General features: G+C 39.6%; 1 protein-coding gene across 4 annotated transcripts in view; it reads left to right on the top strand.

Moving 5' to 3' along the window:
* The window catches only part of RNF144B (ring finger protein 144B), a 160,109-nt gene that overhangs the window by 38,492 nt on the left and 98,311 nt on the right, over nucleotides 1-23,306 (top strand). For 2 of the 4 annotated variants that reach the window (XM_045847114.1, XM_045847116.1), the window contains 2 exons: nucleotides 2,086-2,146; nucleotides 4,062-4,142. The gene's annotated coding sequence lies outside the window, so the exon portion shown is untranslated. The remainder of the gene's footprint in view (nucleotides 1-2,085; nucleotides 2,147-4,061; nucleotides 4,143-23,306) is intronic. The other 2 variants (XM_045847115.1, XM_045847117.1) reach the window with 1 other exon arrangement.

Consider the following 23,306-nt stretch of genomic DNA (forward strand, 5'->3'; position numbering starts at 1 on the left):
TTGTTAAGTATTTACATAATCAGCTTTTTAGTCATATCTGTCTCTACTGGCATTTTTGGCATTTTAATACCAAAAATGGTATTAAATGGTATTTGGCACTCTATATACATCACTGGCATTTTTATGCAAATGCCTTTTTTTCCTAATGTGAACATTATTTTTAATCTTTTCATGATATCCGCAGTTGTTTTATAAGTTGTACTTTGTTAATAAAGTTGAAATTGACACCCAAAATTAACTCTCTCCTGTAAACCATAATATTTTTACTTGAGAAAAGTAATTTCTCTACAGGAACTGAGTGAAAACTGAGTGAATTCTGCCAAATAGAGAATATTTTCAATTATAATATTTTTTTGTATTAAAATGTGTAAGTAATCAGCTAAAATATAATTCTTGATACTGGGTTTTTTTTTTTGTTTGTTTGTTTTTTTGCCTTCATTCAGAGTTTGTCTTGACACACACTTCTAGAGGACAAAATTCATAAGATAATTTATCTCCAGATGTGATTCTTTTGATGTTTCCCCAACTGGGATGCTACAAAATCAAAAGTGCTCCTAATGTTTCTCTCCACAAGTGGATATATTCCAAACAGCATTTATGGAATTTCAGTATTAAATCTTGGGCAAGACTTGAGTGTTCATTATTTAATTTATTTACTCGTTGTTATAGTTGGGGTGTTTTAGGTATTTCTTTTTGCAAGTTTTGTTTTTCAGTAATTGTAATTCTCCAAAAGCCAAAGTTTTTTGGTGTTCCTTGAATTTTTGATTAAAATTTCTAACTGCTATTGGACAAATGCAACCCAAATATAGAGGACTCATTTACAAAAAGTTCAGTACCACTTATAGGACATACTAAGTAGTTCCAATTAATGATGGGCAGTGAAGAGAGAAGTCTAGTGTGGCCATACTGAAGTGTGTGTGTGTGTTTAATTTTAATTTTAATTGCTTTTAAAATTCAACATCAACCTCTATACAAAAATTGTGTAGTTTAATATTTGGCATATTCAAAATTTAAAAATTTGGGGTGATAAATATAGCTTCTTTTTCAATTGTTATATGTAATTTCTTTGAGTGAAATTATGACTTTTATTTGCACTTTAACCATTTCCAATTACATTTCTGCTTCATATCTTAATTTTGTTTTAATTAATTAATTAATTAAATTTCTTGGATGCTTGTGTCCCTCCCCACCCCCATTCATCCATATCTTAACTTTGTGGTAGATGTCTCACTCCTGGCTGGGTGGCTCAATTGCTTGGAGCATTGTCACGCACACCAGAAGGTTTTGGGTTCGATTCTGGGTCAAGGCACATACCTAGGTTGTGAATTTGATCCCTGGTTGGGGCATGTGCGGGAGGCAACCAATTGATGTCCTTCTCTCTCATCAATGTTTTTCTTTCTCTGTCTCTCTAAAATCATAAAAACATATCCTCAGGTGAGGATTAAAAAATAAATACATTAAATTAGATGTCTTAAATTAGTAAAATTTTGTTTTTTTTCCCCTGTAGCTACTGTGTTCCACCAAAATTACACAATGCTATCACAAATACTTTTAAATTAAATTCGTGGGAATATTCACAATAATGTTAGCTATTTAATCTTAAACAGAGTAAGTTTCTGGAAACATTGCTTGGATTTCATGAATTAGTTAAAAAAATCAAGCCATTTTTGGAATTAATCTTTCTAGGTGAAACTTTGATAACACTGACATAAAATTTGAAACATGGAACTGTTTATAAAAATTCTTCTGTGTTCATTACCGTACACATTACAGCAACCCCTTGGTCCTCAGGCCATCAATCCACTGAGCCACACCAGCCAGGGCAGCACTTAATATTTTAATAAATGTAAACTTCCATTTTTGAGCTCATTGTTATTGAAAGAGCTTATTGCAAAAAATAAAGCATCACCAAATAATAGCATAGTTATTGTAGGTATACTAGTACATCATGCAAGAAATGACCAAGTCATTATGTTAAGAGTGTCTAGATTGGTCTCTATATGCTTTTAAGGCAGCACTCTTGGCCTCTTTTCCATGAAAACATTTTGAATACCCTAACCCGTAATTTCCCACCTCTCCCACCAGCTGTGCCTTTGCAGTTCCATTCATCCTGCAGGCCTGAGCGTGGGCATGGCACGCCGAGCTGGTAAGTCCCAGGGCACAGGGCAACAGCGTGTGTTCTCAGCACCACCAGAGGCTGGAGGAGTTTGCGGTTCCTGGCAGCTCTGATTTGGGTGCATTTTCTTCTCTCAGCAAATGCAGTGCTGTCCTGAAGAGGAAGTGTTGGTTCCATTGTATTTGGGAAGGACTGGGGAAAGTAGAAATGGGTCATGGCTGGTTATCGTTCGTTAGAGTGATATCTGTGTTTGCTGCTTGTCTTAGCTCAGAGTGCTGTAGCCAAATATAGACTGGGAGGCTTAAACAACAGACATTTCTTGCAGTTCTGGAGTCTGGAATTTCAAGATCAAGGTGCTGGCAGATTCTGTGTCTCGTGAGAGCTTACTACCTGGTTTGAAGATGGCTGTCTTCTTGTTATATCCCCATATGGCCTTTCCTTGATGTGCATGTGTGTGTCTGGGTGTGTGTTTATGGGGTCAGCGGCTCTGGTTCATTTCTCTCACGAGGCCACTAATCCCATTGTGAGGATTCCATCTTCATGACCTCATCTAAGCCTAGTTATCTCCCCAAAGTCCCACCTCCAGATACCACCTCCAGATACCACCTCACTGGGAATTAGGGTTTTAACACATAGGTGTTGACGGGGACACAAACATTCAGTCCATAGCACTGCTCATGTGCTTCATGTAGTGTTGGATGAGACCAACACTGCATGGGGGGAGCTTGGAAATACAAAGTGTAGGGCTACTCAACCAATCCCAGTGTCACTTATTTATTTATTTATTTATTTAAAATTATTTATTTTTAGAGAGAGGGGAAAGGAAGGAGAAAGAGAAGGAGAGAAACATCAGTGTGTGGTTGCCTCTTCCACATGCCCAACCGGGGACCTGGCCTGCAACCTAGGCATGTGCCCTGACTGGGAATTGAACCAGCAACCCTTTGGTTTGTAGGTTGGCACTCAATCCACTGAGCCACACTAGCCAGGGCCCAGCGTATTTTAATACAACTATTAATAGTAGTTCTTCACTAAAGTGAAAATATCAAGGCAAATGTTAAACCAAACAGGATGGCAGGACAATAGGCCCAAACCTGGACTGTCTGGGGCCCGATAGGGACCCTAGCCATTATTAGAAAGGATGGCACTTTATCTGAAAAGAAGTTTTTACATAGGGACGCTAGAGGGCGCTTTAGACTGTAAGAATTTTGAGAATTTTGCTTTAATTTACAGGACACATTCAGTATAAAATTGATGTTAACAAGTTTTAAAGTGAATAGTTTATAAACGTTTAAAATAATCATAAAATAGTAAATGGTTTATTTACTTAGGTAAATACATATTAGGTGATTTTGATATTCTAAGACTATGAAAAAATTCAGTACAAATGTTTTGGTGTGTTTCCACCATTACCCCATGCTAAAGGTTATGATAATTCTATTTTTGTTTAACTTCAAATTTTAAGAAAAAGTCTTCAGGAGTGCCTTAAGGTTAAATATTGGGTTGCAGTTTGCCCTCCCTAACTGAGATTTTGTTTTTTTCTTGAGGGGAATGGCAGGGAGGAAGTGCTCTACAGCCAATTAAAACAACTACAGCATTGTTCTTTTTTTGAGATGAACCTAATAACATTATTTTATATACACGTGGCATCCACTGTTCTTATCATAAGTGTTGACGAGTACGAGTGGGTTATTAAGGCAAGTGCTCTAGTCTTTAGGGAAACACAAACAGTGGAAGGAAATGTTTGACCTGGCATCTGATCTAGGGCCTGTGGTTTTATCTCCACCTCTGTGACTTTGGGCAATTCTACAATCATTCTGGGTATGTTTTTTAATAAAATGATGGGGTTGAACTAAATGACTGCTAAGTCTTTTTTTAAGTCTAAAATTATCTAATCTTGAGTCTTATACTTAACTTTGATTAGTCTTCAATTTATATTTGCACATAGGTGTCATGTGTAGAAATTACCTCCAACTCACACTGTGACGTCTGGGGCACTGTATCACCTGGATCAGACGAGAGTGGGGAGGTAGGTGATTCCTGTCAAGTTCTTTGTAATGGCTTGTTCTGCATCAGAAATAAGTAGCTTTTGTCCACTGCCAGAAAATACTCATATAGGTACTGCTGCCCAGCCTCAGAGTTCCTTTGAAGCAAAAATGATGGTCAAATGTTTACATTTCATTGGCTTTCTGGCTAGTATTTACACTAGAATAAAAGTGAGAGGCCAAAAATCACTTGAGACTTAAAATCCAGTCTAATTAGTCTGTTTTTGATGTTAGGAAAATGAACAAGATAAACATTTCCCAGATAACTATGAGCCCCATTTGCCCTCATATAATTGGGGCCAGACTCGTTAGCGATCTGGTGTTTGATTTAATAGTGTTGCTATACAGGTGTTTAACTCCTGAAGAATGCTCTAACATTTTCAACTGAGTTTTCCTTATAAAAATATATTGTTGAATAATGTATGCTTTACATGGAAAAGTAAAATGTTAGCAACATTCACCTCTTTTGGAAGGAAAATAATTTGGTTGGTGGAATTGTACAACTCTTGTCTATATACACACAAAAAAGTGATTCTTAGCATGTTTCTAAATTTGTAAGATTTTCAGTAACCATTTGCATGTCTTTATATAAACACATGTCTGTGTGAGTATGTGCCTGTGTGCATGTATTTTCATTTCTTGTGTCTGCAGGTGTATCTCTATGTTCATACTTCAAGTGTACATTCATTACAGTTAGTAACTCTTGGATGATAACTTGTTTTACATCTTGAAAGTCGTTCTGTACTTCATGGTTCCCCATCTGTGATGCTAAAATCAAAATTAAGCAGATCCCAAAGGGAACTTGCGTATCTTGGTAATTTCTTCATGACTCATAATGTATGAACTGTGTCTTGGGAGCAGCAAGCAGAGTAGGGGAGGAAAGGACACAGAGTCTAAACGAAAAAGGAAAGTAAGGCAGGGATCTGCTGGGTCTCAGTCCAGGGAACTTGGCCAGATGGGTGCACAACTAGTCAAGTCTGCAAGGAGACCATAAGTGGAAGCCTCCGGAGGTCAATGTCAGGAAGATTCAACCCATCTATTATTCATCAACCCTGTACTGAGGGCCTAGTTTGTGCCAGGTGCTACAATTGGTGAAATGAATGTGGAAGTTTCTTCCCTCGAGCATTTTAAGGACTAGCAGGTAAAACAGACAAAGACCATGGTAAAATCATAAATGCTAAGAGGAGTGCCATGGGAACCTCAGGAGCTCAGGCTGCTAGCCGGCAGAAGACCTCACTGAAGGTGCAATGTTCAATGTCTTTCAAGGGAAGACAAGGGTCGTGCTGGGGAGTGACAGAAGTGCCTGTCAGACATGGACCTCTCAGTTCTTTTAAGGCTTTATGAGGTCTTTGATAGACAGGCTGGCTTGAATTCAAGATAGTGAATCCCGGTTTTGTTGTTGTTCCTTAGATAATCTTCACTTACTTAAGGAGTACAGTGATTTCCTCAGTCATTTAGTGTGGTGGATACCAGCCAGCAGTATCCATCTCTGCTGCAGATGCTCGTCAAAACACAAGAAAAACACACAGAGACAACCAGGTCCTGTGGGGAAATAGGAACGGAATGGCCACTCTTTCTAGTGGAGAGCATCCTGTTTTCCATTCCCAAGCAGATTTTTATTGAGAATACAGACTTAGTTTGTGGATTCACAGTGTGGCAGAAAAGATCAAAAGAACTAGGTGATTTACAAAGGTGCAGACAGAATCCCTGCTGTGATTCCGGGCAGAGAGTAGAGTTTTAACATTTGAAAGGAGTAACAGGGCTAAAAGGGCAGTTTTGGTTTCCTGTCTTTGCCTTCAAATTGTAATCTAATAACATCCTCCAGCAAGCAGATCTCACAGGATCTTGCTATATATTCTATGTCCCAGGCCTGATTACCCCAGGGGTCCACCAACTCTGGTCTGGACTGCACTGTCACTATTTCCACAGGCCTGAGTCAGGCAGAGGAGACAAAGGCAGCCAGAAGACTTGGATTTCTCACATCTAAGAACAAGGACTCAGGTTTTGACAAAGCCAAAGGGCAGGGGTTGATGTCCATCACCCCTTCATTTCCACAGCCCTGAGTCTCTCCCCAGAAGCCTCCACATGATCATGCCTTTCTTAGGCATTTCCCTCTGTGGGAAATCTTACCCGTCATTGGCTAACTGATCAAGCTTAGGAGGCCAGGCACAGAACAGGCAGTATTCATGCCAGGGAAATAAGTTTTGTCTCCTTAGTGGCTTCTGGTCTGGAGGTCTCTCACTCAGCCTAAGTCATGGGGGGTTACAGCTTCCTGAGACCAGGCAGGGTGGTCCCCAACAATTTAGCTAAAAATTAATTTTATTATTTTTCATTAAAAGTATGTCAGAAACAACACAGAGGGAAGAGAGAGATCAAATGGCTGATCAATATTTCCACTATTGTTTTTAATGAAATAGTTTTCAAGATTAGCAGTCAAGACTCCTTTAGTTGACTGAGGGAGTGAAACTCCACTCCAACTAGCCTATGTGAAAAAGGGAATTTGTGGGTTCATATAATTGGGAAGTCTAGAGGGTGGACACAGGAATAGCTGGACCAGAGTTTCAAAAGCTGCCCCTCATCTCATTTCTCTTCTTACAATTTTAGATTCTATAGTTTTTAAAAACAGTATCTTTCTTGAGAATTCTAATGAGGTAGAGAACTTTGGTTGGATGAGCATGTACTAAAAAACTGAAAAAAACCCCTTGTAGAATTATAAAATAAAAAAGAAAGTCATCCTCTTGGTACCCCATTGCTTAACTTTTGTGGGACAAGAGTGTCAAACATTGAGAATAAAAAAATATCATACATCAGCCCTGAGCACTGAAGGTCGAGAGTGTTAGACTGACTCATATAACGTATGTGTTAGGTATTTTTCCTAAACTTTTTATGTGTAACACATCAACGTTCATCCAGATTCGATGAGATAGGCATGAATGTTATCTGTACTTTATGGATGAGGAAACAGAGGCACAGGGAGTTGAGACTGCCCAGGGTCATGTGCTAGTGCATAGAAGTTTGTTTTCAGTCATGTGCTCTTAACCATTATCCTGTATAATACAGTTGCATGCATAATAGTTAGTGAATAATTTCTAATGAATGGGTAACTATTGTGTTACAAAGATACAAAGGTACTTTGTGTTACAAAGCACATGGTAAAGAAGGAAAGAGGGAAAATGCTGTATTTCCACCCCCAGCAGTTAGCTTGATAATTTGATGCATCCACCCAGCTCCCAAGGGTCTGGTGCAGTCCACTCAAGGTGGGGATGGGCTTACCTGGATCATATCAAGGCTTACTTGAAAACAGTGACTATGGATTCAAGGCCACAACTAATCAACCCTGAGGAGTTTGGCTCTGGGGTAGCATAAAAGAGCAAGGGGAACAAGAATGGGGTCCACTTCCTGAGAGAATAGGTAAAATGCAAGGTAGGAGGAGGTAATGCTTAAACACACTCCACAGCTCTGTTCTGTAAACCAAGTATTAGGAACAGCAGAGCCCCTCTGTCTGCTCTGGGAGCCAGACCTCCTTGGGTAGAACCCTAACCAGGCAAGAAAGACACTGAGGTGCTAGGACTAAAGCTGGTTTCAGTGAGGGATGTGTGAGGTGGGGGTGCGGGAAGTATGTGTGAGATGTCTCCCTTGGCTAATTCTTTTCTGTCTTTTTTTTAAATCAGATTTTATTTATTTATTTTTAGAGAGAGGGGAATGGAGGGAGAAAGAAGAAGAGAAACATTGATATGAAAGAGAAACATTGATCAGTTGCTTCCTGCATGTATCCTGACTGGGGACCAAACCTGCAACCCAGGCATGTGCCCTGACTGGGAATTGAACTGGCAGACTTACACTTTGCAGGATGACGCCTAACCAACTGAGCCACCCTGGTCAGGGGCCTTTGTTGTTGTTGTTGTTGTTGTTGTTGTTGTTGTTGTTTTTAGAAGTTTTTAAATTGTGGTTAAATATGCATAACATAAAACTGACGGGTTGTCAGTGTGTTTGCACGTCAGTATACATTCACAGGGCCTATATGGGCATACGTTGTTTTGTTGCATTTCTCTAGTGCATCACAGATGTTGCATTTTTTACAAATTGAAGGCAAGACCCTCTATCACTGAAAAGATTATGAATTGCATTATTGTGGTGGTCTGGAACCAAAGCTGCAATATCTCTGAGGTATCACTGTTTTATGGAAATTTTTCATCATTTCAAATAGAAGCTCCCCATTTACCCCACTCCCCTGCCCCTGGTAACCTCTACTCTAGTTTCTCCCTCAGTGAATTTGCCTATTCTAGGTACTTCATATGATTGGAACCATACAGTATTTGTCCTTTTATAAGTGGCTTCTTTCATTGAACACAATGTGCTCAAGGTTCATCCATGTCATAGCACGTGTTAGAATTTCATTTCTTTGTTAAAACTAGAAGCCTGGAGAGGTGATGGCATGAGGTGGTCTGGGCTTCCCCCCATGGGTGGCAATGGGAGTGAACAGAGCAGGGGTGCAGCCCTCTTGCTCATCAATAATACTGAGTCGTCGCCCAGTGGCTTCCTTGCCATTGCGAAGGCTAGCCAAGGGCTGGGATGGATGGGGCAACAGCAAAACAAATTTCTCACCCCTCACCTGTCCCCAGGTTCCTTGTCCATTTTACCTAAAATACAGGGACTAGGAGATTGACTTAAGAGTGAGAGAGAATGCAGAGTTGAGGTGGGAAGAAGGCCTGTCAAGTATTCACACTTTACTGTGAGTTCATGTTATCAGATCGTTCTTGCTTCTGCTTCTCCACACTCCCAGCTGAACTAAGCAAATAGGAATTACAGAGTTGGAGTGCAGAGTAGGGTAAGGCTGAAGCTTTGCAGCATATGTATGGCATCTGGTGTGGATATCACCTCAGCTCCAGGTACCTGGAGAGACGGAGAGAGTCAAGAGAAACCTGGTATCCAGAGGAGAAGGGCAGAGGAGCCATTCTTGCTCTTGCCAATCTTAACAGGGACCTTTGTGGCCCACCCAGCAGCTGTCATTTAAAACATCTAAGAGCCCCAGCCCATCTGGAGTCTTGAAAGGGAATGGGGAGAGCTGTCTTTTGCAGCCTCCTTTCCTCCTTCCTTTGGAGATTTTCTGGAGATGGAGCCATGAAGTTTCCAAGGCTGACCCTGGGTCAAGTAGTGCAAAATAGAAGTTCTTTGTGGAGAGTTTAATGTCCTTTTCAGCTGTACTCACACGTTCACTTCCAGCTCTAGGCTCTTACAGCCATGACTCTTAAAGACTTCCGCCCGGGTTTACATACTTTGACACTCTTGTAGGAGGAGGGGCCTCCTTTCATCTCAGTGTTGTTCTTTCTTAGCCTAACATTGGATAGACTGGAGAAAAGGTAGCCAGGACTGACTGACTGAAGTGTGGCACAGTCTGGAGACAGGAAAGAGGTTTCTAGGTCTGTGCTGTTGACCTAATTCTGTGTTATGTTTTCAGTGTTGCTGACCTAATTCTGGATTCTGTTTTCATTGAATGAGTTGATTATTTTTATATCATTTCCTGGTAAGTGAATTACCTTCACTACTTTCAGTGTTTCCATGTCCCATTTTTCTAGTTCCTTACCACATTTTATATGCACTTGAAAATTCCTTGTTTAAGCTCTTTCTCCTTCTTTAAAGCCAGCGGGAACAATATTGCCTGTTTATGATTTGAACAGCAGCATTGCTGCTGTTATTATCAATGCTCTGGTTTTGCACATAGTTTGTATAAGGAGTAAGTTAAAATTTATTGTCAAGTCTTTAAAGGAGCTATGTTCTTCATGTTGCACTTTAATGTTTCATGTACCAATTTAATATATTTTTAAAAGATTTTATTTATTTCTTTTTAGAGAGGGAAGGGAGGGAGATAGAGACAGAGAGAGAAACATCAATGGCCTGAAACCCAGGCATGTACCCCGACTGGGAATTGAACCTGTGACACTTTGGTTCGCAGCCCGCGCTCAATCCACTGAGCTATGCCAGCCAGGGCCAATTTAATATTTTTTTAAGATTGAAAATTTATTTGCCAGAAATGTTTTGAATTTAATAAAAATGGCAATAACCAATACATACATTAATTCAAAATATTTTCACTCAGGACCAAGTAGAACAGTGTCTGAACTTTTTACCAAAAACCTCTTAGTTATTGAAACATGCCTAAAACTTAAATCAGTTTATTTAGGGTTTTAATGAAGAAATCTAAAGTTTCCAATCATAGCTTCTAATTAGCCTGAGATGACTGGATTCACAACCTTTAAGTCATATAATGTGAGAAAAAACAATGTTTAAAAGTGTTGTTTAACTTACACCTTTCCATTGAGGGGATTTAGTGGTCTCAAGCAGTGTACCATATACACACAAACAAAAATGGGTGATAAGTTCTATGTATAAAACAGGGGTGTCAAACCATTTTCACCAGGGTCCACATCAGCCTTGAGGTTGCTCTCAAAGAGCCGAAATAATTTTAGGACTGTATAAATGTAACTACTCCTTAACAGTTAAGGAATTGAAATTACATCCGGCCCTTTGAAGGCAACCTCGAGGCTGGCTCATGTGGCTCCTGGTAAAATGAGTTTGACACCCCTGGTATAAAAGATCAGTAATACACAACCCCTGCTTATTCCGAGAAAGACAATGCCTAATTCTCTAATCTTTTTGCTTTAGTCACCATCCTTGAGTGATTAAATATGTGTCACTAGATCTGCCTTGCTTTCGCTCTCTCTGAAATCTGTTAAACAAGTTATTTAGTTGTGTTTTAGTTTCAATGAAAACATTTAAACAAATCAGTTTTTAAAATACATGTTCTCACTGTATTTTGATACTCCTGTTATCTTTGTTAGGTTGAACACTGGAGAGACATTCTAAGTTAATGTTCAAACTCATGGCAGCATGCCTTTCTTGTTCCTAAAACTTGTTCTGTTATGCCCTATGATCTGCTGGTGTGACATAATAAAAAGACTTTTGTCTTGTGTAAATTTGATTTTTGTATCCCTTCCCTGATATTCAGTAATTTTGAGATTCTCTTCAGTTCTAGAAATTAAATGGGAGTGGTTATTTGATTAAGCATGCTTTTAAAAATGGTTAATAACAAGGTGTCATTGCTTACACATTATTTTAATAATCAGGACATTCCAATAGGAATGAGTCTGAAGGCAGCAATCACCCCTCACTGCTACCTGTATCATAAGTGTTATTGATTTGGTCAGTGATGGGCTGCATATCCTACCATGGTTTCATAAGATTATAAGGGAGCTATCAATTCTTATTGGCTAGTGATGTCATGTACATACTACTTGATAATGATGATAAGTGACTGTGTTACTAGCTTATGTGCTTACTATACCATACTTTTTATCATTATTTTATAATGCATTCTTTCTACTTCTAAAAAAGTTTGCTGTAAAACAGTGTGTTGTGTTGTGTTGTGTTGTGTTAGCATCAGTGTTTACTGAGTCTCTTGCTGGCATCATCTTCTCTTGTGCTTGATTTAATATCATGTTGTTTTGTCCCATAATATACTGTATGATCTTGTAGCCTAGGATAATAGCTTGGGCATGTAGTAGGCTATACTATTTAGGTTTGCGTAAATACATCCTAAGATGTTCACACAATACTGAAATCACCTAGCAATGCATTTCTCAGGATATATCCCTGTTAAATGGTGCCTGATTATTTATGTTTGAAACCTAGGCTAAATGTAAATAAATTCATTTAATAACTTTTTAAGGAATAATTCCTCCTCCTCCTCCATAAAAGGATACACTTATTTTATAAGAAGTGGTAAAATTACTATTTTGTAAGAAATACAATTTTCAATTTATTTAATGTCAAGAGGTTTTCCACATTAACCATGCAATATAACATTTGTGTTTTCTGGACTTCCGGCCAAGATGGAGGCATAGGTAGACACACTGTGCTTCCTCGCACAACCAAATTAAGGACAACAAAAATTTAGAAACAAAAAAACAAGCAGAACTGACAGAAAATTGAACTGTATGGAAGTCTGACAACCAAGGAGTTAGACACATTCATCTAGACTGGCAGGAGTGGCGGAATTGGGCTGCCGGGTGGAGTTGGGCCCCTGGCAGAGAGGGGTGACAGCAAAAAAAAAAAAAAAAAAGGTGTGGCTTTTGGACCCAGCGCACAACGCAGCAGCTGACAGACCCAGGTGCGCAGGTGGTGGCTGGCAGACCCCAGGCGCAGGGTGGCAGTGGGCAGACCCAGTGAGGCGTGCAGAGTGACTGGCTGACTGGGCAGTCCCACATTCCTGCGCAGACAAACCGGGCAAAGCTGAGGAGCAAGACAGATCACGTGGCCCAGGGTCCCAGCTTGGGGAAATAAAGCCTCAAAACACCGATTGAAAACACCTGGGGGCAGGGTTGAGGCGCAGGGAAAGACTCCCAGCCTCACAGGAGAGTTCATTGGAGAGACCCACAGGGTCCTAGAATGTACACCAGCCCACCCACCCAGGAATCAGCACCTGACAGGCCCAATTTGCTTGTAAGAAGTGGTGGAAGGGAGTGAAATCTGAGAGAGAGCTGAGCAAGCACCATTGTTCCCTCTCGGACCTCTCCCCCACAGACAGCGTCATAACCCAGCAACTGGGTTGCCCTGCCCTAGCGAACACCTAAGGTTCCGCCCCTCATACGTAACAGGTGCGACAAGCCAAAAAATGGTCCACATGGAAGAACCGATCAAAGCCCCACAGCAAATATTTTTAAGCAACGAAGAGATAGTCAACCTATCAGATGCATAGTTCAAAGCACTGGTAATCACAATGCTCACAGAATTGGTTGATTTTGGTCGCAAATTAGATGAAGAAATGAAGGCAATGCTAAGTGAAATAAAGGAAAATGTACAAGGAACCAACAATGAGGGGAAGGAAACCAGGACTCAAATCAACAGTGTGGACCAAAAGGAAGAAAGAAATAATCAGACAAAAGAATGAAGAAATAAGAATTCAAAAAAGTGAGGAGAGGCTTAGGAACCTCCAGGACATCTTTAAACGTTCTGACATCTGAATTATAGGGGTACCAGAAGGAGAAGAGGGACAGCAACAAGTGGAAAAGTTACTTGAACAAATAATAAAGGAGAACTTCCCCAATCTGGCAAGGGAAATAGACTTTCAGGAAGTCCAGGAAGCTCAAAGAGTCCCAAAGAAGTTGGACCCAAGGAGGAACACACCAAGGCACATCATAATTATACTACCCAAGATTAAAATGAAAGAGAATTCTAGAAGCAGCGAGAGATAGGGGAACAATCACCTGCAAAGGAGTTCCCATGTGACTGTCAGCTGCTTTCTCAAAAGAGACCTTACAGGCAAGAAAGGGCTGAAAAGAAGTATTCCAAGTCATGAAAGGCAAGGACCTACATCCAAGATTGCTCTATCCAGCAAAGCTTTCATTTAGAATGGAAGGGCAGATAAAGTGATTCTCAGATAAGGTCAAGTTAAAGGAGTACATCATCACCAAGCCTTATTATATGAAATGTTAAAGGGACTTATCTAGGAAAAGAAGATAAAGAAAAAAACATGTGTAGTAAAAAGACACCAAACTCACAATTATTAACAACCACACCTAAAACAAAAACAAAAACAAACTAAACAATTAACTAGAACAGGAACAGAACCACAGAAATGGGTATCACATGGAGGGTTAGCACCAGGGGAGTGGGAGGAGGAGAGAGGGGGAAAAGGTACAGAGAATAAGTCACATAGATGGTAGGTAGAAAATAGACAGGGGGAGGGCAAGAATAGTATGGGAAATGTAGAAGCTGAAGAACTTATGGCACATGGACATGAACTAAAGAGGGGGAATGTGGGTGGGAGGGGATGTGCAGGGTGGAGGGGAATGAAGGGGGGAAATGGGACAACTGTGATAGCATAATCAATAAAATAAAATTAAAAAACATTTATGTTTTCTTTTTCTGTTGTTAAAGAGGAAGACAAATTCAGTAGAGAAAGCAAGAGAAAAGGTTTTAGGTCTCTGTCCTTACTATGCTGTACTATCTGTGCAGATTGCTGTAATTATACAGTTCATCTTTTCAGCAGCCTCAACTAATTCAGTTTAAAATTGGATTAAAACAAAACAAAACTTTCTTTTTCTTGTGTGTCCAAACCCATCATTTAGAGTGTTCTGAACTTTTAAAAGAATGCTTAGCTAGTTCTTTTTCCAACCACAGTTTGATTTAATTTCCTTAAAAAGCCAGAAAATTGTGCCACATTCAAAGATCCTAGATTTAGTTGTTTAGGAGCTGTTTGGGATGATGTGGGGAATTAAGCAGACCACCGTGCACTATTTTCCTTTATAAGCACAGCTGATCCTTGAGCAACATGGGAGTGAGGGACACTGACCTCCCACATAGTCAAACATTCACATCTGACTTCTGACTCCCTAAAACCGTACTAGTGGCCTCGTGTCAAGCTTTATGGATAACACAGTTGATTAGCATATGTTTTGTATGTTATGTGTGTGATTTTACAGGAGAGAATGCTAGTAGAAAGAAAACTTTATTAAGAAAATCATAAGAAAGAGAAAACATTTATTTAAAAAATCCACTTTTAAATGGACCTGCATAGTTCAAACTCATATTATTCGAGGGTCAGATGTAGTGGAAGAGAATTAGGGCTGGGAAACCAAGGGTGAGTCTTACTCAACTTACACAGTCCAACAGCTATAGTACGAGGAGGAGTTGGCAGGCAGGGATTCTCCATTTTTAACCTTAGCATTTCAGTGGTCTTTGTTTTGATGTGGACTTTTTCTCCTCCCCCCATTTCTATTCATTTAAAAAAATTATAAGAATTTAAAAATGGTAATATTTGGATGCCCTCTGAGCTTTGGGTTTAGTCCACTGGGTGTAGTTAGTTCTGTTGTGTTTTCATACTATATCAGAAAAACTTTAAGTGGAATGAAGCACATAGAGATAGGAAATGGCCTCAAATTTCTTGAGTCATTTCAGCTACAGAATTTCTCTTCTGCTGCTCGGAAAATGGGAGGCTTTGGAAGCAGGTACTCCCCACGCTAAAAAAAGCTTCACATCCTGCAAACCAGCTTTGTCCCACTTCCCCATAAAAGTCCAGCATCTGATTTATGATTGGTCAGCACTGACAGGCAGGGCTCTGACTGAAGCAGTTGTGAGGGAAAGTGTTAGCTCTAGCTGTGTAGCGTAGCACAAGGAGACCATAACTATGTCAACTTGGAGATTCTTACTAAATAGAGAAACGAGGGAATGGTTTAGACATGTATATGATTTATAAAAGAGGACATTTCAAGTGGTGATTAAGACTAGAACCACTGGGAAAAAAGACTAGCACCACTGGCATTAGATAAACCTGTTCAACATCTGACTCAGCCATTGACCAGGCAGGTGACCTTGATCTAACTGAGGGGTTTTCATCTGTAAAGATAATAATATATATAATGTTTAGGGGATATTGTGGAACTAACCTACCTATTGTGATATCTAGCACAATAAGTCCTGTTAGTGGGTTATTTATTCATAAACATATTTATTCACAAATGTTTTGTCATGCATGTACCCAGAGAAATAGACATACAAATTTCGTTGTGGCTTGTCTAGTTGAAATAAGAGTGATGGGTATTGTCTTCAGTATTAAGGTACTCATAGATAAGGTAAGTGGACATGACATTCACAACTGCTGATATAACTGCTTCTTGCCTGGTGAACTCCTGTTTGTCTTTTAAACCCAGCTCTTTTTCATCTTCCCTCATCCTCCAGAGGGCTCTTTCCTCTGTTTCCTTTGTACCAGAGCCTCTCTTCTGTTGTTACCTTTATCTCAGGGTTTTACAGACTCCCCTTTTGGACTGAGAGCATTTCGAGTCAGTAATTGTTTTAGTCATACCTACTTCCCCCTCTTAGTCCCCAAACCCCTACTGTCTGGCATAGGACCTGGCAAAGATATTACTTGGATTGAAATAGATTGAGAGATTTTTGTATTATTTTCTCATACTGAGTCTTCAAAATCTGGTATGTGATTTTATACTTACAGAACATCTCAATTTAGGTTAGCCACCTCTCAAGTGCTCACTGGCCACATGTGGCTAGTGACTGTCACATTAGATAGGATATAACTAATGTGTGTGTACAGGGAAGAAAAAATGAGTGGAGGTCACTAGATCTCTGGAGAAGTGAGCCAGTTGAAGCAGAGGGCTGTGTTGAGGGGGGTGGGGAAGGTGGGTTAGGTAACACTCTGTAGTGGCATCAGGCTTTGAATTTATACATGTTCATGTCTCTGTATACTTGTTAGACCCTTCAACATCCCCTGAATTGCAATATTACAGGTGTTGAGTAGTTTAGAGCAATAGTGAACAATAGCTTAGTACAAGAGGAGAAATATGTCCTATCTGTTGAATTTACAGAGATGATTTTTGGAAACTCAGAGTTTAATTATTCTCCTGCAGATTTGACCAGAAGCCTAAAGTAGGCATCTCTGACATACACATCCAAGTTCACTGTGTGTATTATTAGAAGCAGGCAGGTAGGAAGAGGTTTTCATTTCTTTGGCTGCAGTGATATGAAAACTTGAAAATAAATGCAAGTAGGTTGTTACCTTGGTTTTTGTTTCAGTTAAAAGGTAGCACCATGTCCTTATGTGTTCATAAAACACAAAAGCTATGTTAGCAGGCTCTGAATCAAAAACCTTATGAACCCAAATCACCTTAGACTTCTTGGGAAATACTATGTTTGGGTAAGATATGTGACTATAGTCATTTGGGCAACTGCTGCAAAAGCTTCGAAAGCAGTGAAACAAGGTGCTTGGAAGCTGTGTAGCCTGTGCTATTTGATAAGTAGTCATACAATTGAAAATGTGTTTTGGTCCTTAAAAAATAAAAAGAAACAGATTGAATTTAATTAAATCAAGTATCTGTACAGAGAACAGGGCCATGTAAAATATTTCGGGCTCACAAGACTGCTAGCTAAGTCCGTGAGCTGTCTCATTGCACATCCTTGTTTTTGATTCCGGGCCCCAGTCTTGGTTTAGCACCAGGTCGCACATCACATCTGATGCTACTCAGGACTGCAGTTGTCCTTGTAGACAAACAGTGTGGTGTGAGTCAGTTGCCAACAGATGTCAGGTTTCCCGAGGCTTTACAAGTGGATTGGCTGTTCTTTGGGATGTGAACAGCCATGGGGTTCAGCCTACTGGAATTAAGGAAAGATTGCCAGTGTGACAATAGGGAATAAGGGCTGAGATACAGGCTTAGGAACTGGCTCAGCTGTCAAGGTGTTCCTGGTGATACTGTTTGAGATTTAACCTGTCAATAGGAGTATCTATCTCTTTATTTGTAGTGTCTACTGAGGCACAAGTTTACTTTTGTGTCCTTCAGTATTCTTTTTAAGAAAATGGGAATAAGTTATCCCACAAATGGTGGCAGTCAAAAATAACACAGACAGTTACATTTTTAAATATAAAAATATCTATGTTTGAGCCATTTTTATGTACAGAATTTTTATGTAATTGCCACATCTGTTACATATATTGCAGTTTAATCTGAAACTTTGGTATTCTTGAGAAGGTGGTATAGTTTAAATATATGTTCTTTTACCTGTTATAATGCGTTACTCTCCATTTAGTGAGTCTATATTTCTTATTTTATTCAAGAATTGACTTAAAACTTGTTTTTCCCTGGTCATGACTCATCACGGGTGGGACCTTAAGAGTGGCCTGCCACGGGTGAACCTAATGAGGGGTACCTTGGCTGTGTACAGTTATAAAACAAAGCCAATAAATGTTGGCCTGCCTCTAAATATCACCATGTGATGACAACTCTAAACAATTGTCAATGATAAAATACTCTTCCCTGAAAAAAGTCTTTTGTTGGCCTAATTTCTAAGTCCTGCTTGGTTACTGTTGAGTTTGTTCTTGTTTGGATCCTTACCAGAGGATAGGTTTTAATTAGAAAATTGATTTGAGAGAGAAGAGAGAAGAGAGAGACAGAGAGACAGAAACAGAGAGATCAATGTGAGAAAGAAACATTGCTTGATTGCCTCCTGTAAGTGCCCTAACTGGGGATCAAACTCACAACCTAGTTTGTGCCCTGATCAGGAATTGAACCTGCTACCTATCAGATGTATGCTCCAACCAACTGAGCAACCTGGCCAGGCACTGTTGAGTTTTAAAAATTTCTTTGTGAGCTATAAATTAACACATTTATTTGTATTACTTATTCTTTAGTAAACATTATTTCTATATGGAAGTTAATTTGGAGAAAAGCAGGGCACTGTTGAGTTTTATTTACTTTTATTTGTTTAATTTTTTTCTTTAAATATATTTTATTGATTATGCTATTACAGTTATCCCATTTTTTTCTCCCCTTTGTCCCCCTCTACTCTTCACTCCCCTCCTACCAGTATCCTTTCCCCCTTTAGTTCATGTCCATGGGTCATACATATAAGTTCTTCAGCTTCTACATATCCCCTACTATTCTTAACCTCCCCCTGTCTATTTTGTGCCTACCAATTATGCTTCTTATTCCCTGCACCTTTCCCCCACTCTCCCCCATCCCTGTCCCTGCTGATAACTCTCCATGTGATCTCCATTTCTGTGATTCTGTTCCTGTTCTAGTTGTTTGTTTTTTTTTTTTTTTTTTTTTTAGGTTCAGTTGTTGATAGTTGTGTTTGTTGTCCTTTTACTGTTCATAGTTTGATCTTCTTCTTTTTCTTAGATAAGTCCCTCTAACATTTCATATAATAGGGCTTGGTGATAATGAATTCCTTTAACTTAACCTTATCTGGGAAGCACTTTATCTGCCCTTCCATTCTAAATGAAAGCTTTGCTGGATAGAGTAATCTTGGATGTAGGTCCTTGCCTTTCATGACTTTGAATACTTATTTCCAGCCTCTTCTTACCTGCAAAGTTTCTTTTCAGAAATAAGCTTATGGGAGTCTTATGGGACCTCCCCTGTAGGTAACTGCTTCCTTTTTTAAAAATTTTTTCTTCTCGCTGCTCTGATTGGTTGTTTTTTGCTTTCTTATATGTCAAATCATTGATTTGAGTATCAGCTTCATCCACTCTACTGTTGTTTCCCCGTAAATTGTTCTTTATTTCAATTAGTATATCCTTCATTTCTGACTGGATCTTTTTTATGCTGTTGTGATCCTTATTAAGTTTTTTGAATATTCTTATAGCCAGTGTTTTGAAGTGTGCATCTGATAGATTGCTTATCTCCATTTTGTTTAGCTCTTTTTCTGGAGTTTTGTCTGTTCTTTCATTTGGGCCATATTTCTTTGTCTTCTCATTTTGGCAGCCTGCCTGTGTTTGTTTCTATGGTTAGGTAAAACTTATTCAGTTACTGTAATATTTATTATACATAGATAAATTAATATTCATTAGTCATAATATAGGCCAAATATGCTTTTTCCTCTTTATTTCAAAAATACATTAACATAATTAGAGTATTGGTCCATTAATTTTCTACCTTTTTTGAATGGTAACCTTTCTTTTCTTTTATATTCTTTATCTTTTTTTGTTGACATGATTACATACATTAAGTAAAATAAAAGTGTCTCTACTTATGCTTCTCTTCTGACCCTTGTTATTTGTTTCCTTTTACAATTATAACTAAAAATAGTTTTGTCATAGAGAGAATGATTTACTCCGGGTGTTAGATGATTTACTCCAGGTACAATTGGCTAAGTATGTCATTGCTTCCGTAATAATTTCCCATGTAAACTTTATCATCTCCAATAACTTTCCTTATATTCCACACTTAGTCAAATAAACATATATAGCTATCATATGACAACCTATTCCTGAAAAACTTGTATGTAATTAGAATCTTTGGAAAACAGGGATACTTAAAATATTTTCTTTAGAACATACAAGTAATCTGTTTCTTTTCAGCATGCTTACAGCTGACTTGCCATTGCTCCTTCTTTTTAAAAAGATTTTATTTATTTCCAGAGAAGAGAAGGGAGGGAGAAAGAGAGGGAGAGAAACATCAATATGTGGTTGCCTTTCACATGCTCCCTACTGGGGACCTGGCCTACAATCCAGGCGTGTGCCCTGACTGGGAATTGAACCAGCAACCCTTTGGTTCACAGGCCAGTGTTCAATCCACTGAGCCACACTAGCCAGGGCAATAAGAGAAAGTTTATTTACAAAGTCACAGAAGTAGAAGTGAGTCATAGAATAAATGGGGTCAGGAAACATGTTACAGAGGCAAAAGAAGGGCCCTAAAAGCTTATGAGAAAGGTAAAAGTAACGTGCCTGGGTGGAAGATGGGGGACAGGAAAGCTGCCTGCATGCCTCTGAGAGGGACAGCTTTCGGATCCTCTGTCCTAAGGGCTTTTAAGGGCAGGGATTTTAAAGGAGGCTCCAGGGAAGGATTTTGATATCAAATATTTACCAGCTTTCCAGGTGTGCCCTTTAAGGGTCATGGTCTCCACTGACTGATCAGCACCAGGGCAGTGCGTCATTAGTCAGTGCAGCTTGTCCTGATGTCAGCCATGGCATTTCTGGTCTGGTTTTCCTGCTTTTCTGGGCCTGGAGCTGAAAGACAACTGAGGCTTAGATATTATCCCTAGGGGTTTATACTTAAGGGAGCAGTTGTGCAAGGGTCTGCATGGGGGTTGAATGAGGCCACTCTTAGGCCCCTTGTTCCTCCTCCAAGGGGGCCTACCATATGACTAGTGACATGCCAGGGGAAGAAAGGTTAGGGTCTGAACCTCATGACCACTGATATGAAAGATCAGGGGGTCCAAACTTCATGACCAGTGATATGCTAGGGGAGAAAAAGGTTACCCTGGAGGTGAAGCCCTTGTTTTTCCAGTTTTCCCCTTTGCTAGGTTCCTGGAGCTTTCCACCCTGGTCATCTTCTGTACCTGTCTTGTAGTCCTTGCTCTGCTCACGTCTAACTGCCTACCATAAATCAACCAGGAATTTCTGAATGCCCCTACTGTTCTTTAGGAGTAGCAGCAAGTTCTTTGAATCTTTTCATATCCACAGGCCTAGATATATTCATTTGTGAGGTTTCCCAAATGTATTTTCAGAAGAGTTCTTTTAATAAAATGGTTTGGGCTGAACTTCTCTGTAATTCATTTTATTAGTTCACAAAATGAAAAAAGATACCAATGATGCTGTGACTTGCCATCTGGACATCACCATCACACTGTCAGAGGCCAGCCAGTGTCCCTATACCCTCTCCACCCTCCCTCTCCACCATCCTTTAATTTTCTTTGTTTGGCACAGACAAAACCTTCCTGTCCTTTGGTGTCTTCTCACAGAGTCTACTTTTTGTTAGATGACAGTAATTGTTAATCAAATATGCTCATCAGAGTGAATGCATTAGGCAAAGAGTACGTCACTGTCTCAGATAAAACAAAGACACTTCCTGAAGACATTTAAAGAGAGCAAATAATGGTTTGAATTTCAGGCTGGGGGGAAGTTACGTGTGGTATTTTTGGAGAGGGAATTCTGGCTTCACATTAGACTCTCAGCATTCAGATATAAATCCTGGCTCTTTAGTCTATTAGCTGGGCAATCTTAAGCAAATAACTAACTTCTATGAAGGTTTGTTTTCTCATCTCAAAAATGGGGATGATACTTCCAGTTGGTGAGTTATTTGGATTCGGTGGAATAACAGATAGCAGTACAGCGTAGCACACCTTGAGCTCCATGAATTGACAGGTGTAACTGTGATGTTTAGGGCCATTTTCAGCTTCTCTGAAGCCTCATTCTTATGTGTCAGTTTCTGCCTGGATATCTGATGTGAAGCACTGGTTTTTCTTAGAGTTAATAGGAAAACTTTTTTTTATTGGAAATGGTACCCAGACATTTGGAAATTATTAATGTGGATGGCAGTTTTATTATTTGCTTCATGTAGTTGTTTTATTATTCTTAAATCATCTCCCTTTGAATTTATTGGCGTCTCTTACAGTAGTTGTAATGCTGATCACTGAGTAATTTGAAGGTTAAAGGGATGATGAGCTCATATGTAGGCAAGAGCATCTCTCTGAAAGAGGGCCAAAGTTTGCCTATTGAATGTGGGGGTGACTTTATGTATGGTTATAATAATGGTAAGAAAATATTTTGGATGAGTCCCTTCCAGTTATATATACGGGTCTAGTGACTACCCCAAGACAGGCACAAAATTATAGCTTGAATATATGTTAAAATGGTAAGTCTCAGGATTCTCAATTGGAAAGGAAGAAAAAAGCTATCATTTTCCCTTATTTGAAAAAACCCAGTTGAAATATTAAGGAGCTTTAGAGGCCTTTGATAAAAAGACCCTGGGATACTGGTCTGGGCTATTTATTAATCCAATATATTTAATTTCTTTGGTCCAAGGAGGAAAGTTATTTTTTCCTTAAGAAAGTAATTTCCACATTAAATGAAGCACTTAGATTCTGGTGTCTATTTTTAATGAATGAATATGAGAGCTGGGAAAACCATTTAATTTGCCTCTGTGTAAGCTTCTTTATAAAATGAGGGAGTTTGACCAAGCCCCAGACCTGCTCTGTCCCCACATGCTCTGATTTGTAATGCAAATCATAAGGCTTGAATGACTGCTGAACACCTGTTAGTCACTCCAGACCCTGTAAATGAAGGTTGACTGGCCTTTAGAAGATTGTCACTTAAACTTATAAATGGGAAGAAAAGGCAGCAAGAGAATTTTGATTCTGCACTCATTCCCGCCCCCCCTCTTACCAACCAGCAAGTCACTACTGCTTGTGTGAAGTTAAATAAATGCTTATTTCAGTTGAGTTTTTCTGGGTGGTTTCTCAGCATTGCGATTTGCTCTGATAAGCACAGAATGTGCTGTGTTAAAAACTTTTGGACTTCCGGCCAAGATGGAGGCATAGGTAGACACACTGTGCCTCCTCGCACAACCAAAACTAAGGACAACAAAAATTTAGAAACAAAAAACAACCAGAACAGAAAGAAATGAACTGTACGGAAGTCTGACAACAACTCATCCAGACCGGTAAGAGGGGCGGAGTCGTAGGCTTATGGAGAGGGGTTCGAGGGGTCGAGGGTTCCAGGCAGGAAAAAGCGGTGGCTGGCAGATGTGGGCACGCAGGGCGCAGGTGGAAGTTGGCAGACCCCAGATGTGCAGGGGCAGCTGATGGATCCGGTGGCAGACCTTGGGTGCGGGAGGCAAGGAGTGGGCCCAGTAAGGTGCGCAAGG

The sequence above is a fragment of the Phyllostomus hastatus genome, unplaced genomic scaffold (assembly GCF_019186645.2).
Source record: "Phyllostomus hastatus isolate PE091 unplaced genomic scaffold, TTU_PhHast_1.1 phas_contig_524, whole genome shotgun sequence".
In the NCBI taxonomy this organism is placed as follows: Eukaryota; Metazoa; Chordata; class Mammalia; order Chiroptera; family Phyllostomidae; genus Phyllostomus; species Phyllostomus hastatus.